Raw genomic sequence first — 11,128 nt, 5'->3', positions numbered from 1 at the left:
TTAGAGTTAGAGTTGTATTTGGCCGTAGTTTTTAAAATTATAATTTTTGGTGAAATGTAGTTGTAAAAAAGTGAAAATTTTTGAAAAATAAGTTTCTTGAGTTTTTGTATTCTAATACAACTTCAGTTATTAATTTTATTGTTACTACCAAACGTCAAAAGTGAAAAAAAATTCTGAAATAAAGTGAATAATTCTTATGGCCAAACTCCTACTAAATGTACAATATTATCAGTGCCTACCGATTTGTCAAAATATGTATTCCCTCCGTCTTATAATAGTTGTTCGCTTTTCCTTTACGCGGCACACGCCAAATAAAATGAATGTTTTACTATCTTATTTTTATTTCTCCCCATTAAATTACACTTTAATCAATATTAATTATTTTCATGATCACTTAATATTAAAGGTAAGATGAAAAAAATTAATTAATTTTATATTAATTTTGTAAATTAATAAGTAATTTAGACTCGATATTTTTATTATTATGACAAAGAATATGAGGCATAGAGGAGTACAATGGTAAATCTTTTTTCTCTTTTTATAAACCCACCTAGAACTATTCGCACAGAGAGCACCCACAAATGAGAATATTATCAGTGCATGAATTGGTTGGATTATTATTTTTGCCTCAAATAATTAGCATACAATTTATGATTTCTTTATAGAGTTTGGTTGCCAAAATTTTCAACATTAAGCATGGATCAATTCATTTTCATCTTCACCGAATGTTTTGTCAAAAGAACTAAGATTATAATCTCATCATCGGAGAATTTTAAATATGACATTATTTAAAGTAAATTATAGGTAAATACTAGCAGCAAAAAATTAATTATCAATAAAATAAATAGGAAAATTGTACAAATAACACTACTAAAAACAGGAATTAGTAACGAACAAATTGCGTAGCTAAATAGTAAAATCCATTGCTAATCCTATTTAGCGACGTATTAGCGACGACTTATCAAAATGTTGTGTTAGCTAGTGTTTTAAAAGACAGTTTTGGGACTAGCCTCGGGCTCGCCCCGGGGCGGCGCATTGACAAAACGCCTCGAGGCCTACCTGTGGGATTTAGTTTTATGAGGCTTACGCCCTAAGTGCCCGACTGTACGCCCTAAACACGTCTAATGCCCGACGCTAACAGTTCTTACACAAATTATGTGTCAAATCCCTTAGTTAATATTGTTGACCCTCATAATACTTTAATAAATGAATGATGTTTAATAGTTTTTCATCTATAGAAATACAAAGATTGAGAATAACACAAATAACAAGTCGTAGTATTGCATATTTACTATTTGAGAATATCGTGAAGGTGGAATATCACTTAATATTTCTTTTAAAAAATACATAGCCGAATTTTACATCTTCCCCTATCATTGGTTTTCATGTTTTTGTCTTATGTCTCAAAATTGTAATATTTTATTATTTTGCAAGTTGAAAGTAATTTTATTTTTATTCATGAAGGAGTGATGTTTTCATTATAATACTGATAAAAGTTATTGATTAATTTCTTTTAGGGAGGTAATTTACATATTATGATAGTAATATATTTTAAGGAATCGTGATTCTTTTATTGTTTAAAAGTTAAGATGTTCGAGTTGATTTACATCTCTTAATAGCTTTTATATTATTGCGTTATTTATACTTGTAAAATCATGTTACAAGATTTGTTATCTATGAGTTTCTTTAATTAATTATGTTGTTAATTATGTATTGTTTGAGCTATTAATGTTTTTTTTTATAATTTTGCGTTATTATACTATTTTATTATATTATAAATTAAAATTTCGGATCCGTATCCATTGGGCTTACGCCCCCAAGTAAAAAGCCCCCCCCCCCCGCTTTAATGCCCCCCCGCCTTTTAAAGCACTGGTGTTAGGCTATTAGACATGCAATAATACGAAACATTGGATAATAAATGAAAGATACAAAATAAAAAGGTTATTTGATGACTGTATATATGAGTTTCCTTTAATTTAATAGATATTTTGTTGTTGTGCATATTATATTGAGAAATAAAATGACCATTGGAATTTATATACGATCTAATATGTCCAAAAAAGCAATTTGTTGTAGTGCATGATCAGATTTGCTGACACATGGATAACAGACATTGCACCAATGGCAAGAACAATACTGGAAGAGAAAAGGGAGTATTCTAACAGGTGTAACGTTCAGTGAAATGGGGTAAATGGTTTTGAAATTAGAGATGGGAGTATACATTTGTTGTTCACTTGGACAAGAAGTATTGTGACTGTAGGCTATGGATGTGTAACGTTCAGTGAAATGGGATAAATGGTTTTGAAATTAGAGATGGGAGTATACATTTGTTGTTCACTTTGACAAGAAGTATTTGACTCACTACAACAAGTTATTTTATCAGCGACTAATAATTTTGTCACTTAAAACTCGAATTTCGTCACAAAAAACTTTCGTGACAAAAAATAATTCGTCAACCGTTCGTCCCTAAAGCACGTGTCACTAAATGTATACAACGACAACTTAGTGTTTCGTCGCTAAATAGAGTTGTATTACCCATGAAAATATTTTTCGGCCCCAAATGCATAGTATTTATGACGAACAAGTTCGTCATTAAAAATATAAAATTTTGTAGGTAATAGAATCTTTTCGTCACTAATGAGGTTATTAATGCCGACGAAACTGATACGTCACTAACTATTTAGTTTAATTCTCTAAAGTCATACGCATTTCGTAGTTAAATAAACATTATTTCGTCACTAAAACTACCTTTTACATGCGAATTCTATTTTTCTGTCCCTAAATGTATAAATTAGTGAAAACTTTGCTTTTTTACAATTTCGTAATTCGTTCACGACTTTCATTTCAAACATTGTGAAGTCATACGTAATCAATATAGACTTGTGTTTGATACCCCATTTAGGTCTCAGTCATGAAAATCCAGAATGCTTATGAATAGTTAATATTCTAAATTCTATAAACAATCTGTGATTCCATGTCTCATGATAGTAATGCTCAGTATCCATGTTAGAACAATAATATGAAGGTTCCTCAACTTATGATACTTCTTGAAAAAGGGTAGAAATATGATGACTCTACAGTTTATGAACTCATGATAGGATTCGAGAAACTATATAGAGTTTAAAACATGTAATTGTGTCAATTGACAAGCACGTCTAAATTCAAGAATGCCTTCAATAATATGAAAAGTGATGTTAAATATGCTTTTGTGATACATTGCTTTCTAGGTCCATTAGTGTCGGTTGACTATCACCTTTATGTGTATACGCAAGTAGCTCTACTGCAGATATAGTACGTATACAAGCAGTAGCGGATGATGCTACCATGCATTATGAAGCATGGTGCATGATGATATGATACATAGCCTGGTAGCGGATGATGCTACCCACCATATTATGAACCCTGGTGTATTGTTTGATATATATACATATATACATATATATATATTGCCTGGCAGTGGATGATGCATGCTGCCCGCCATGTTATGAACCATGGTGCATTCTGATACATAGCCTGGTAGTGGATAATGCTACCCACCATATTATAAACCATGGTGCATTGTTTGAGATATAGCCTAGTAGTGGATGATGCTGCCCGCTAGGTCACGACCCATGGTGCATTGTTTGAAATATCTATTCTCTTAGTTAAAATAGATTACAAACCCCAGTATGGTTCATTACAGAGCAGAGGTGATTCTCCATTCAGAACAGGGAGTATTCATATCTTTACTTGTTCAGTTTAGTTATCAGTTATCAGTTCAATTTCAGTTTCAACACTCTTTACATGTTTATTGATTTGCCTTTTCAGCACTCCATTTACGCTTCTTTCTTTCGATTTTTACATACCAAAGGTAATTCAAATGTCACGACGTTCCCTTTATTACTTCACGGAACTGCATTTCACGATGCGGTAACGACCCCTGAGTTGACGATTCGAGAGCGCTAGGATTATCGTACCGGCTATTTGGTGAGCCCCCGGTTCCCTCGGGGTGTTATCCGCTTCTGATCTTGTTCATCATTTCTAGTCAGTTAGGTATGCCGGGGGCCTTATTCCGGTAAACAGTCAGACTTTATTATTCTTAGAGGCTTCATAGATAATAGTTGCAGTCAGTTTAGTAGGCATTTATGTTAGCTTTGTCGGCCACTTATTCAGACTTTCGGACTTATTCAGTATTTCCGCATTTATGATATTTCAGATAGATTCTTAGTGATCGACATGTTTGAAGTATTATTTCCATTTAGTATGTTTTGATTTCACATGTTGATTCAGAAAGCCAGTTGGATCGCTCGGTCACATGCAGTCAGGCACCGAGTGTCGTGTTACGCCCAGGCCATGATTCGGGGCGTGACACTTATCTGGATGATCTTTCCATGTATCCCTTTGTAAATATTTACCATGTCAGTTGAATTTTAATAAAGTTGGAAACTAAAAAGATGAAAATGCTCCATGAACATATTTCTTTATTATCTCTTTAGCAAAAAATATTTTGGATGAAGTGAACTTTGTGCTCAAAATGGAAGATTTAGCTTGAATTAGCTTTCAAGTGTTTGCGAAAAATAAGTGAACATGTTCTATTTGGTTTTGTGGGATGGACAATTTGACTTTATATATGGTTTTGTTAGCTTTTTAGGTTGAGTTATCCCGTTGTCCATTTTCTTAACAAGTATTTGGCTTGCAAGAAACCATATATATTTTGAGGGGAAGGGAAAGAATGTATTCAAAGTTTTAAAATATGGTTTAATACTGATTTTGCTACTGATATTACAATAATGTTGTACCTCTTGGAATCTTTTCAGCTTTGAAGGTTCCTTAATAATATTTTGTACTTGACTTAGTACTAGCTTGGTATTGACTTTATTCATAAATTTACCTTTTACTGATAAAAAAGTAAGTGGCAAACAGGAACGTTCTACTTTTCTAGTGATCTCATTACAGACTACTTTAGTAAATTGTACTTTATTCCATTTCTTTACCAAATGTCACAAAGCCAGCCGAAGTTCAGGAGAAAGAACATTTATTTCGAGTCATCTTGAGTCCATTTATTAGAATGAAACAAGGGACAGGGTAAACATGAAATTTTTTCACTTAAAACCTGCATAAACAAATATTTGCGGGGATGTGTTTCTCAAGGTGTTGGTTACAACTTCACTTGATAGGTCCTAACAACCTTTGCAACCCGTTTCTTTTTTATCCATTTGATACTCACTCTCCTGGTGAATAACTATGTTGAATATCTGTTTTGTTGGAAACTCTCTCTTCTCTTTTCCATAAGTGCAATTAACTTTTGCTTAATTCATCGATTATAAACATAGTAAGATACATCACCGGACAAATCATGTTCAGGAATCATTGAGCAATGACATGCCGGTAGATGATTAGTTATTGCCACTGGACAAATCACTAAGCTTGAATAAATATATGTACTTGTATCTTTTTTATTTGCCAGTGGGGTTTTATGGGCCTGATTGTATCCTACACACACACACACACATGCACACACACATATATATATAAACTTGGACTTGGTTATGTCAAAACTTTAACAAACAAATGTTTATGGACTTGCAAGAAGTATAAATCTAGTTTAGTTTGGTTGGTTATTTTGTATATTGAGCTTAGTACTACTACTTGTTTCACATTGTCACCATGTATTCATGTCTATGCCTATGTAAAGAGAAAATATGAAAGCAAAATCAAAATATATGATGCGCAAATTGAGTGAGCAGGTGTTATTAAGCTTAATAGTTGCAGCACGTTTGTGCTTGATGCCTGCGAATGTGCTGCTTATAGGGGCTGCTAATATGTTGTTCTACTCTTTATATTTTACTTTTACTATTTCAAGTGTCTTATGGCATTGCCTAAGCTCAAATATTTGTCAGATACTTGATCCGATAATAGGAGTAACATAGAGACCTCAGGTCACATGAACTCTTTAGTTGTACATATGAATTTCGTAGTTCTTAGCAGAATGCATTTTGTAGTGTCAGCCTCGGGAACTTTGATTATAACCCAACACATTCTCACTTTGTATGGATTGCCGATAGTTTCTCATTGAAAGTGCAGACAATTATGTTTTTTCAAAAGAAAATGCTTTTCTTACTTATCAAGTTTCAAAAGAAATTTTTTTTTTGTTTATTTCTTGAATTTTTTTTACACCTACATGATAAGATATCCTATTTAAGGATAGACTCAGATATTCCTTCTGTTATTTTGGTTCATTAAGATCAGATTACTAGATTTGTTAGTGAATGTTTCATCAAGATTAAATTTTTGAACTGCTTGGAACTTTAAACTAGAGAAATTATTTGTTGTTAAAGGAGGTGTGCCGTTTGATGAAATGATCAGCTGGTGTAGGCAGTAAATTTCTTCTTTCTATTTTCAGTGAAGTTTATTTGTATTACTTGGAGTTGTTGAAGATTCTTGTTACAAAAACTAAATTGATGTCTGCTGGGGCATGCTAGTAGGAAGTATTTCTGCCTGCTGGTGCTTTTTCTGTTTGACTAGGAGCAAAGAAGTTGTTGCCTTATGAAGTTTGGGGCTTTTTGTAATCTGATTGGTTTTCTAAAATATGAAGTTACGGCCTTTGCTTTCCCTCCATAGTTAATATTGTCACATGCAACTTATACTCCTTAAATAAAACTCATTTGGATATTACTAGGATGGTAGTCCCTAGCTGAATGCATATCTCTGGCTTGATACTTTATTGTTAAATTGATCACATCAAACTCTAGGTTAAGGTTCTTTACAGTACTTTCCTTTTCATGTGAGTTCGTTTTTTTCTTAATTTCTATGTAAGCAAATTTGATATAGATAAGTTTTTTGATGGTTTTGTAGGTGCAACAAATGAACAAGAGGTAAACGAAAACACTGAAGACCTTACCTAAGAGTATTAACTGAAAGTTCAATTCTTGTATATATTAACTGAAATATATACATATGTATATAGACATACATACATATATACATATATGTATCTTGAGAATTACTTGGTATATTGATCACCTTTATTTTCGTTTCCTCCGGATGAAAAAGGCTCTTTCGAATTTGAGATGTGATGTGATGTCTTCTGAAGCACTTTTAATTTATGATGTTTGATAGAATCTGATGCTTTAGGGTAAAGTCATAAATCTTTTTATCTATATTATCACTAATTATATATTCTATTAGCAAGAATTAGTGACGAAAGCTAAGGTCACAAATAATATACAATTAATGGCTAAGTTTGTCGCTAATTTGGTTACATACTTTTTGTGATGAAAACTTTTTGTATCCAAAATTAAACAAATTTAAAGACAAATAATGGTGTGTCACAAATTTTCAACAAAATTAGCAATGAAACTGTTCGTCACCAATATCCTCAAAATTCGTGGCTAAAATTACACGATAATTGGCTTCCAATGCTTGCAACATTTCACTACAAATATTATTATGTTGCTAATTTGATTACATATTCTTAGTGATGAAACCTTGTCATATCCAAACTTAAACGAATTTAAAGACAAATAATAGTTTGTCACAAATTGTCAACAAAATTAGCTACGAAGCTGATCGTAACCAATATCCTCATGTTCGTGGCTAAAATTACCTGATAATTGGCGTCAAGTTTACACCATTTCACTACTAAAATTATTATGCCGCTAATTTGATTATATACTTTTTGTTACGAAACCTTTTCGTATCTAAACTTAAACGAATTTAAAGACAAATAATGGTTTGTCACAAATTGTCAGTAAAATAAGCGACGAAATTGATCGTTACCAATATCCTCATGTTCGTGGCTAAAATTACCCGATAAAATTTACACCATTTCACTACTAAAATTATTACGCTAATTTGATTATATACTTTTTGTGATGAAACGTTTTCGTATATAAACTTAAACGAATTTAAAGACAATTAATGGCTTGTCAAAAATTATCAGTAAAATAAGCGATGAAACTGATCGTCACCTATATCTTCAAATTCGTAACTAAAACTACCTGATAATTGGCGCCAATTCATTTTTACGGAGGGAAAGCTTTGTGGACAAAACATTAACTAAAAAATTTGTTTTTTCGTTACTAAAATTATATGACTCATGCATTTGACTACGAAATGTAATTTTTGTCGTGAAAAGCGCATATTAGAGACGAATATTCAACCGCAGCTTAAAATTTCGTGGCTAAACATCACATTTGTTGTTGTGATGTCTACGTGCCTGTTCTTCATTTCATGCCTAATTTCCTCTAACATGGTGATATTGGGTTTATGTCTAGCATCTAAGATCTCAGAATTGAAAGTCTCACACATGTTATTTTCTACAATATCACACTTGGCATGGAACTTGAAAATGCCATACACCATGTTCTAATATCAAAATGCAACAAATCCTCTTTTATTGCCTTCTTACCTAGTTTAGGCATTTTTTCAATCTCCTCTCCCAAACTTGACTTCCAAGCTGGCCCTTGAGCATCTCCAGAACTGCTTCATTCTTTCTTTTCTTTTCCATTCTTTATGCTAGTTACTCCATATATGTCTAGGACACATCCTTCTCTCAGCATTTGGTGGCAACTCCATCAAGACAGGAACAAGTCCCTACAAAAACAAATGTATAGTATCAAGAAGCCTATCAAGAAACTGAAGTAGTAAGTAATATAACTGAAATTAAAAATAAAAAGATAAGAAATAGCACCTTCAGCATGTCTGAAATTAAAGTCAAACCTTCACCAATTCCCAAGATCAGATCAGTAATCAAATACCTTATGAAGCAATTCCAGCTATATTTGGTCTCTGTATCCATCACTGCCTAGACAATAGGCTACATTTGGCTGTTCCCATTCTTCCCAACAGCTACTAATAGCTCACCCTTACAAGCTCCTTTGAGAAAAAATCATCAAATTCAATTATCTTTCTACACCCATCCAACCATCCTTGCTTGAAGGCATGAAAGCACCCATAGAAATATACAAAGAGGTTATTCCCTAATTCGGTTTCCTTATTAATTTTAACCTAACAAGAGCTTCCTGGATTGGTTTGCTTGATCATGTATGCATAGTCACATAATCTGGAAAATCCCAGATTCCAACAACCCATATTTTCTATCATAACCTTCTGTTTAGCCCTGTAGCACACAACCTTACCAACATAAATACCCAACTTGTCTCTTACCACATATTGAATTTTCCAGATCCTTATGAATGGGTGAGAAATAATTTTGTCATTAAACTTTCTAGCTATTAGATTTGAATAGCACAACTTGTTCTTGTTAAAGGAATACACTTGTGAATAGGATGGTAGTTCTTTACCATAAAATCACGTGAGTCCCTATCAATGGAAGCGTACAACGACCACTTACACTTATAATTTTTACACTTAACCCTCACCCGATGACTCTCATTAGGTCTTAACTTCAATTGCCTCCTATACTCTACTACATAGTCTGCTAAAGCCTTCCTAAACTGTTTTACACTCTCAAAGACTATTCCAAGCTCAAATATAGACACCTACATTCTTCATCAAACCTTACTTTTCTGCTTTTCCTTCTAGGAGGTAAATCTTCTCCCATAACAGCATCTACATCAAGCTGCTTATCACTCCCACAATCAGAGTTATTAAGATATCCTCATCTTCACCCAATTCCCTGCATATTTGTTAGCCTTGTTTTCCCAATATCCTCAAAGCTTCTATCTACACCACCAGCCTATTCAACTGGTATTTTTTCAGTTGTCGTAGGCTTTTTTCTCTGTCTTTTAGTTCTTCTTTCTTGTCTAAAAGCTCTCAACTCCTCAGCTACATCTAAGCCATCTTCTGGAGGTATTTCTCCTAGATCAGAATCACTACTCATGTATATATATATATTACCCTCTACCTCAACATCTTCTAGGTTAGAATCCTCAACAACACCCTCTTCAGTTAGGTTAGATGCCTCATCAACACCCTCTTCAGCTAGGTTAGATGCCTCATCAACAACCTCTTCAGCTAGGTTAATAGCCTCACCAACACCATCTTCAGCTAGGTTAAAAGACTCACCAGCATCAACACCCCCATTTAAGGATCAAGTTTCACTCTCAGTAATTTCTGGACCAGTTAGAAGACCAGTAGGTGCCTCACTATCAACTAATGCTTCATCCAATACATGATAGACAAATACATCAAAGGTGTCCTCATGTTTTAAGTCTTTTATTAGGTCTAGTAGATGTAGGTCAAACTTAACCACATAGAATTGTTTAGTAGTTGCATCTTGGTATTAAAACCCACCAAACTTGTAAATATCTCAATTGTCTAGTATAATAAAGCAACTCCAATATAGAAAAAGGGTCCTTATCAATATACCTGAGGGCTGACACATACTCTCCAACATAAGTGGGGACAAGAATCTCGGAAAAGGACCCTCCATGGTGAATGTTGGTAAAAATGATCACCTCCATAGTCAATTGTTAGGGTAACCTTGAAAATTTTCAACAAGCACGTTAAGTTGACAGAATATACTTGTTGACACCTAATTTTCACCTCATAAGCCGCGTATTTTAAGTTTCAAATTTCCCGAGTCAAAGACGAAGTAAGGATACTTCCTTTCAATTTTTAAAATTTCAAAATCCAGAGAAAATTGCAAAAATTGGCATTTTTATTATTATTTCACAAAAATTGACAATTACAAGAAAGTTACAAGTTATTTACTTTCACAAATATGATTTGAAAAAAAAATATGTATCCCGCTCCGTCTAATTCGGAAAATTGTTAATTAAAAGGCGACGTACGAATTACGTCTCATCTAAGCGCATTATTTACATATTTGAAACATTAGTCGAAATCATGTCAATATTGGGCTCGTTTTAAAGCTCGCATTTTAAAACTGCGTATTATAAATCTTATTCTTATCGAAAGTTATTTCACGAGGGATTTTTAAACCAATACGTGATCTTTTTTTTTTTATATAAAAAAAGGGAGTATATAATTTTATTTTTGAAATGGGTATAATATTTTTTTTAAAATGGGGTGTATGTTTTATAAAAAAAGAGGGGGGGGGGGGGGGTTAATATTACCACCCCCCAATTTATTTTCACGCGTCATTTTCACCTTGCCCTAAATATTGTTCTTTCTCTCTCTTTGAGAGGATGCAGCAGCGGCGCTAGGTTTCCACCGTGAACCA

This window comes from Lycium ferocissimum, chromosome 3, assembly GCF_029784015.1.
Source record: "Lycium ferocissimum isolate CSIRO_LF1 chromosome 3, AGI_CSIRO_Lferr_CH_V1, whole genome shotgun sequence".
NCBI lineage: Eukaryota > Viridiplantae > Streptophyta > Magnoliopsida > Solanales > Solanaceae > Lycium > Lycium ferocissimum.
This window is presented reverse-complemented; position numbering follows the sequence as displayed.